Raw genomic sequence first — 6,995 nt, forward strand, 5'->3', positions numbered from 1 at the left:
GAACATCTCCTTCAACTGTGTGATCATGTCATATGCACTATGATGCTCAAAATCCTTTTGAAGTTCGGGTATCATAGTCCCAAGCATGAGGCAAGAAACTTGCACCGAATCGGTGCAATATTTCTCCCAATAAGCCATGCCTTCTGTATCATCCTCATCCGGTTGATCGAGAATGGGGTCTTCCAACACATACGCCCTATCCTCTAGTTTGAGGACAATCCTTAGATTGCGGAACCAATCCATGAAGTTCGTATGGTTGAGTTTTTCTTTTTCGAGGATTGACCTCAACGATAGGTTGTTAAAGTTGATAGGTGCGTTAGGAATGTTGTTGTTATTAGCGGCCATCTACAAAATTTAACAAAGTAGTTTAAGTATTAATTTTAATTTAATTTAACAATCAATACCCTTTAAATCCAATTGATATTTATTAAATTTTAGAATCCAACGGTAAACCAAATTTCAGTTAGGTGACCTTTATACCGTCATTTGATTTAGCTAGGTAGTCATTATATGACAATTGCAATCCTTTTGCAACTTCTAAGTTATGGGATCATGCAATCCTTTTGCATGGCATATTATCCCATCAACGCCTATTTGTTCATCATGCTTCGGTGACCCTAAGTTCATGATTTCCAAATCAAGTCGTCCTACTTGTATAGACATGTAAACTTAACATACAAGTGGTTAGGTGACCTTTATCCCACAAGTGTGTGAAATTTACCTTAATCATATTAGTTTGCTCATAACGGTTAGGTGACCTTTATCCCATTATAAGTCCCCTAATACGTCTAAGTGTCATACAATAGGATGACGTTAAACTTGTTAACCTAGTGAGTAAAGGGTTTTAAGTTTTCTTTAATTCTAGTTTGAGAAAACTTTTATACTATACACCAACATGCATTTAGTGTATGGTACTTACGAAAATCCATTTTCATGTCATGTAATAATGCCAATTTTATTACTTTGATATAAACCATTTTGTATGTGCAATCCGTTTCTAGTTCTTAATAACCATTTATTAACGTCTTTTGCCATTTCAATTTAACCAATTAAATTGTAGTTTTGTTCATTGCATATAGTTAATAATTTAACCAATTAAATTGTAGTTTTGTTTGTTGTTAACTTGTGTGATAACTTGTTGTAGTAACACACACAATCCATAATCATACAAGAAATTAAACCAACCACGCATGCAAAACAAATGTTCACAATCAAGCCTATTGGTAGACATTTTGTTTAGCCGAAAACAAGATGCCACCGGTCAATGGGTAAAACACAAAGTAAGAGGTTTTAACCTCCCACTTAACCTTGCATCCACATGTTGGGATTTAACAAGTTTGATAAGTCTTAAAACCTTTTATGAAACATAATAAACGGAAGCGTGTAATTTACCAATTTAAACTTGTTATCTTTAAACCAATTAAAGCTAAATCCCTTCTTGGATCAAGTTGTGAATATTATGCTTACTAATTAACAAGAAAAGATAGAGTTTTATACCTCCTTAAACTAAGTTTAAGGGCTGAAAATTGCTTGAATGATGATGAGAAAGATGATGAAACAAAGTACCAACACACCCTTGTATTGGCTAGACTTTAATCACCTTGAATCCTAGCTTCAAACCCTCTTTCTTCTCTTTGTAAAAACCGAACAGCAGCACCTCTGAAAAGTGCAGAAACTTATGAAGGAGATGATGAGAATGTAGCCTCTAACTTGAAGCCTCAAGTGTGTTATACCCCAAGAAATCAATCACCAACACCCACCTTTGTTTGGTTAGGATTTTAGGACACTTAATTGAAGTAATTAGCAAGTAAAAAACTGCCTTCCTATTACTTGGTAGCTCACGGCCTAAATCAACCAACAAGGGCAAGCAAAATGCAGTTTTTTTTTTTATGTCTAATCTCCCCACTTACTTGAGTCAAACATTGGTTTTTAAAACCTTGCATGCACATTAAGAATATTATCTTAAAAGTAACAAAAGGGCATTGGTTTGTCTACCTTGGAGACCAAAAAAAAGGTCCACCAAGGAGGTTTTAAAAAAAATCCCCTTTTTTTTTATAAAACTAAATCAATAGCCCATGTATTGTTAAGTTACTTACATATTTTATAAATCATTTATAAAATATAACACAATATAATTATTTAAACCTATAAATAATTAAATCCTTAATGTATAAATTATCCAAATAATTTATCTCAAGTAATAATATTTTAGAAAACCGATTTTCTAAAATCCAAGCGTCGCGTATTCATTTAATGATCCATTCATTAAGATTAAATACGATTAAGGTGTCGGTAAGCTTGTTATTGGGTATGACCCGACTTGGATCATAACATATTAGCCACATTAATTTAATATGTCTCTCGGGCATACGAAAAACTTTCAATCTCCCACTTGCACGAGAAACATAAGAAATTAAAGCAAGTGATGGATACAGCCTAACACACCGTCCATCACCCCTAATATGTTATGACTTTGTGCCATTCAATAACATCATCCCTTTCGAGTTTCCTACTCGAACTGATATATGTAGGTGAATCTTTCATTATATCCTTTCATCCTAGATGTCATGTTAAATCCAAGAGATACAGAGTGATCACTCTCCTATAGGTTTAACTTTATTAGGCCTTAGACATCTGACTCTCAACGAATAAGAGGGACAAATTCCATCTTGACTACATACGTCCTAGACACTACACCTTGTACCATACCTGAAACCTCTCTTATGAGCTACCTTCTCAGAATAGCGAAGGAAAGAATCAAGGTACGATATTCAGTGAATATCTGAACCCAATATGTATCTCAGGTCAGAGGATACAATGATATTCTCCTTTACTCAAGATTACATGTGATCAACCACAAAGGCTCCATTTAGTAAATCTTGAGAGCGGGTCTTCCAATATTTGTATCCTACAAATATCTATGAACCTTGGTTGCAACCTTGCCCTACATTCATCCCGTGAATGTACACCAATCCAAGTTCATGATAGTCTAAACCTCACACTTGTTCCCACAAATGTGATCGACTACGGAATTTAGAATAATTACTTATTCATGGATAAAATATGCAAAATAGGAACATAACTCAAAATAAATTAATACCATAATTATATTAATGAGTTTGAACAATTTCGTTCCATTACAATACTTAAAACAGATCATGACCAATCACTAGAATATCGAAGCCCTAATGCACAAACATGTCCTGCATGTTTTGGTCCATGTAAGAGCTTCGTGAGAGGATCCGCTATATTAAGATCTGTGTGAACTTTGCGAATACATATCTTTCCCTTTTCAACTTCATCCCTTATGTAGTTGAATCTCCGCTCAATGTGACGGGTCTTTTGGTGAGCACGAGGTTCTTTGATTTGAGCAATCGCACCCTCGTTGTCACAAAAGATCTCAAGAGGGTCCTGAATGGAAGGGACTACTCCTAAGTCGTCGATGAATTTCTTCATCCATGCAGCTTCCTGAGCTGCCAATGATGTGGTGATGTACTCCGACTCTGTAGTGGATAATGCAACAACATCCTGTTTTGAACTCTTCCAAGAGACTGCACCTCCATTTAACGTGAAGACATAACCGGATTGTGATCGAGAATCATCTCGATCAGTTTGGAATCCACATAACCTTTTACAGCGAGTTCCTCCTCACCAGACCCATATATCAGAAACATATCCTTAGTCCTCCTAAGGTATTTCAATATACTTTTAACAGCAATCCAATGACTGTTTCCTGGGTTATTCTGGTATCTACTTGTCAGGCTAAGAGCGCATGACACATCCGGTCTAGTGCATATCATTGCATACATGATTGACCCAATGGCAGACGCATATGGGACTTTCTTCATTCTCTCTTGTTCATCTTTCGTGGTAGGACACTGAGATGAACTGAGAACGGTTCCTCTTTGAATAGGTACCAAACCTTTCTTAGAGTTTTCCATCTTGAACCTTTTTAAGATTTTGTCAATGTATGTACTTTGACTTAAACCTATCAATCTCTTGGATCTATTCCTATAGATCCCAATCCCCAATATGTATTGCGCTTCTCCAAGATCCTTAATGGAGAAGCAACCTTTTAGCCAAGTTTTGACCTCTTGCATTGTGGTTATATCATTCCCAAACAATAATATATCATCCACATATAGCACAAGGAACATTATAGAGCTCCCACTAGCCTTTTTGTATACACAAGCTTCATCACCATTTTTAATGAAGCCAAATATCTTTGCCTCTTCATTAAAACGATGATTCCACATTCTAGATGCTTGTTTCAATCCGTAGATTGATTTCTTTAACTTGCATACCTTTTTAGGATTTTTCGGATCAACAAAACCTTCGGGCTGTACCATATAAACATCTTCCTCAAGATATCCATTTAGGAAAGCGGTTTTGACATCCATTTGCCATATTTCATAGTCATAGTGAGCAGCAATGGCAAATAATATCCTAATAGACTTTAGCATTGCCACTGGCGAGAAAGTTTCATCATAATCAATCCCTTGAGTTTGAGTGAAACCTTTTGCTACAAGTCTAGCTTTGTATGTATCCAAGTTTCCATGTATGTCGGTTTTCATTTTGAAAAGCCATTTACAATCAACTAGCCTAGAGCCAGGAGGTTGTGTAACAAGTTCCCAAACTTGGTTGTCATACATGGATTGCATCTCAGATTTCATGGCTTCCTGCCATTTATCTTTATCAATCCTTGATAAAGCATCTTGGTAGTTTGTTGGTTCATCCAAATCAACTGTATAGCAACCATCTATGAGAAAACCATATCTCTCAGGAGGATTGCTAATCCTACCAGATCTACGAATGTCTTGTGTATTTTGATCATCCATTTGATCACTATCAACATTTTCATGTTGAGTGCTAGTGTCAACCAATTGTGTATCATCTATTTGATCTTGAACCTCTTCAAGATCTATCTTCCTTTCACTACTTCCTTCCATTAGGAACTTAGTTTCAAGGAATTCCGCCTTCCGAGCAACAAATACATTCTGCTCAGATGGATCATAGAAATAATATCTCATATTATCCTTGGGATATCCTATGAAGATACACTTCGTGGATCGAGCATTCAACTTATTAGGGATGTAACGTTTAGGATAAGCTTCACATCCCCATACCTTTAAGTATGATAGGGATAGAGGTTTTCCAAACCACATCTCATGAGGTGTTCGTTCCACTTTCTTGGTTGGGGCCATATTTAAAATACGAGCCGCGGAGCATAGACAATAACCCCAAAATGATAGAGGTAACGTGCTTCTAGCCATCATAGATCGAACCATATCCATTAGGGTTCGGTTCCTCCTTTTGGAAACTCCATTAAGTTGGGGTGTTCCAGGTGGAGTAAGTTGTGAGATAATCCCACAACTCCTAAGATGATCTTGGAAAGCATCGCTTAGGTATTCACCTCCTCTATCGGTACGAAGTACCTTGATTGTCTTATTGAGTTGATTTTGTACTTCGCTTTGATACTCTTTGAATGCTTCAAAAGTTTCGTCCTTATGTCTTAACAAGTAGACATACCCAAAACGACTGAAGTCATCAATGAAAGTAACGAAGTATCTTTCACCATTCCTAGCTATGGGCTTAAAGGGTCCACATACATCCGAATGTATTAATCCCAATAAGTCCTTAGCCCTTTCATTGGTCCCTTTGAAAGGTGCTTTAGTCATTTTGCCTTGTAAACAAGATTCACACACATCAAACGAGTCCATCTCATTTGATTTCAAGAGTCCATTCTTTTGAAGTGTATGCATTCGGTTCTTGTTTATGTGACCAAGGCGACAATGCCATAAGTAGGAATCACTCAAATCCCTTTTGAGTTTCTTGGTGCTAGTATGGTATATAGAGTTCGATGATGTGTCATCATGAACCAATTCATAAATTCCATTTGAAGGCGAAGCCTTGAAATAGAATACATTATCTTTAGAAACATGAATATCATCATCAATAAAATTAACAACGTAACCACATTGTTTTAAGCGAGAAATAGAAATAATGTTTCTACACAAATCCGGAGCATACAAAACATTTTCTAAAATAAGTTCCAATCCGCTTGGAAGCTTCAAAATAAAATCTCCTTGAGCTTTAACATGCACCTTTGCACCATTGCCCATATAGAGACTTGATGTTCCCGCCTTATGATCACTTCTTTTGAACCCCTGCAAAGAATTGCAAATATGAGTTCCACATCCCGTGTCTAATACCCATGTATTAGAAGAAGTAATACTAAGCTCTATATATACCATATACATATTACCTGAGGTTTGCCCTGCATCCCTCTTGTCCTTCAACTCCTTAAGATAGATCGGACAGTTTCGTTTCCAATGACCCATCTCACCGCAACCGAAACATGGGTCTTCTTTGGGGTTTGCCTTCTCGGCTACCTTTTGCTTCTTAGCCTTGTTGATGGTTGGGGTAACCATCTTCCCTTTCCCTTTGCCTTGATGGGCGGGTCCTTTTCTCTTGGCCACCTTTGGCTTAGAGGTGTTACCTTTTGACCCACCTTGATCGATTGCTAACACGGGTAAAGCCCTTTTACCCATGCTAGTTTCCGCCGTTCTAAGCATACCGTGAAGCTCACCTATGCTCTTATCCATCCCATTCATATTGTAATTAATTACAAATTGATCAAACCTTTTTGATAGGGAGTTAAGGATAAGATCGGTGGCTAACTCATTTGATATGTTTAGGTTAAGACGGTTAGCACGATCGATAAGGCTTTTCATCTTAAGTACATAAGATGAAACCGATTGGGTATCGTCCATACGACAAGCATGTAGCGCCCGAACCGTTTCGAAACGCTCGACACGCGCTTGTTGGAGGAACATCTCCTTCAATTGCGTTATCATGTCGTATGCACTATGATGCTCGAAATCCTTTTGGAGTTCGGGTATCATAGTCCCAAGCATTAAGCATGAGACTTGAAGGGAGTCGTGGCAATACTTATCATAAGAGGCCATTGCTTCCACATCATTCTCATCCGGTTG

The sequence above is a fragment of the Rutidosis leptorrhynchoides genome, chromosome 1, assembly GCF_046630445.1.
Source record: "Rutidosis leptorrhynchoides isolate AG116_Rl617_1_P2 chromosome 1, CSIRO_AGI_Rlap_v1, whole genome shotgun sequence".
NCBI classification, from domain to species: domain Eukaryota; kingdom Viridiplantae; phylum Streptophyta; class Magnoliopsida; order Asterales; family Asteraceae; genus Rutidosis; species Rutidosis leptorrhynchoides.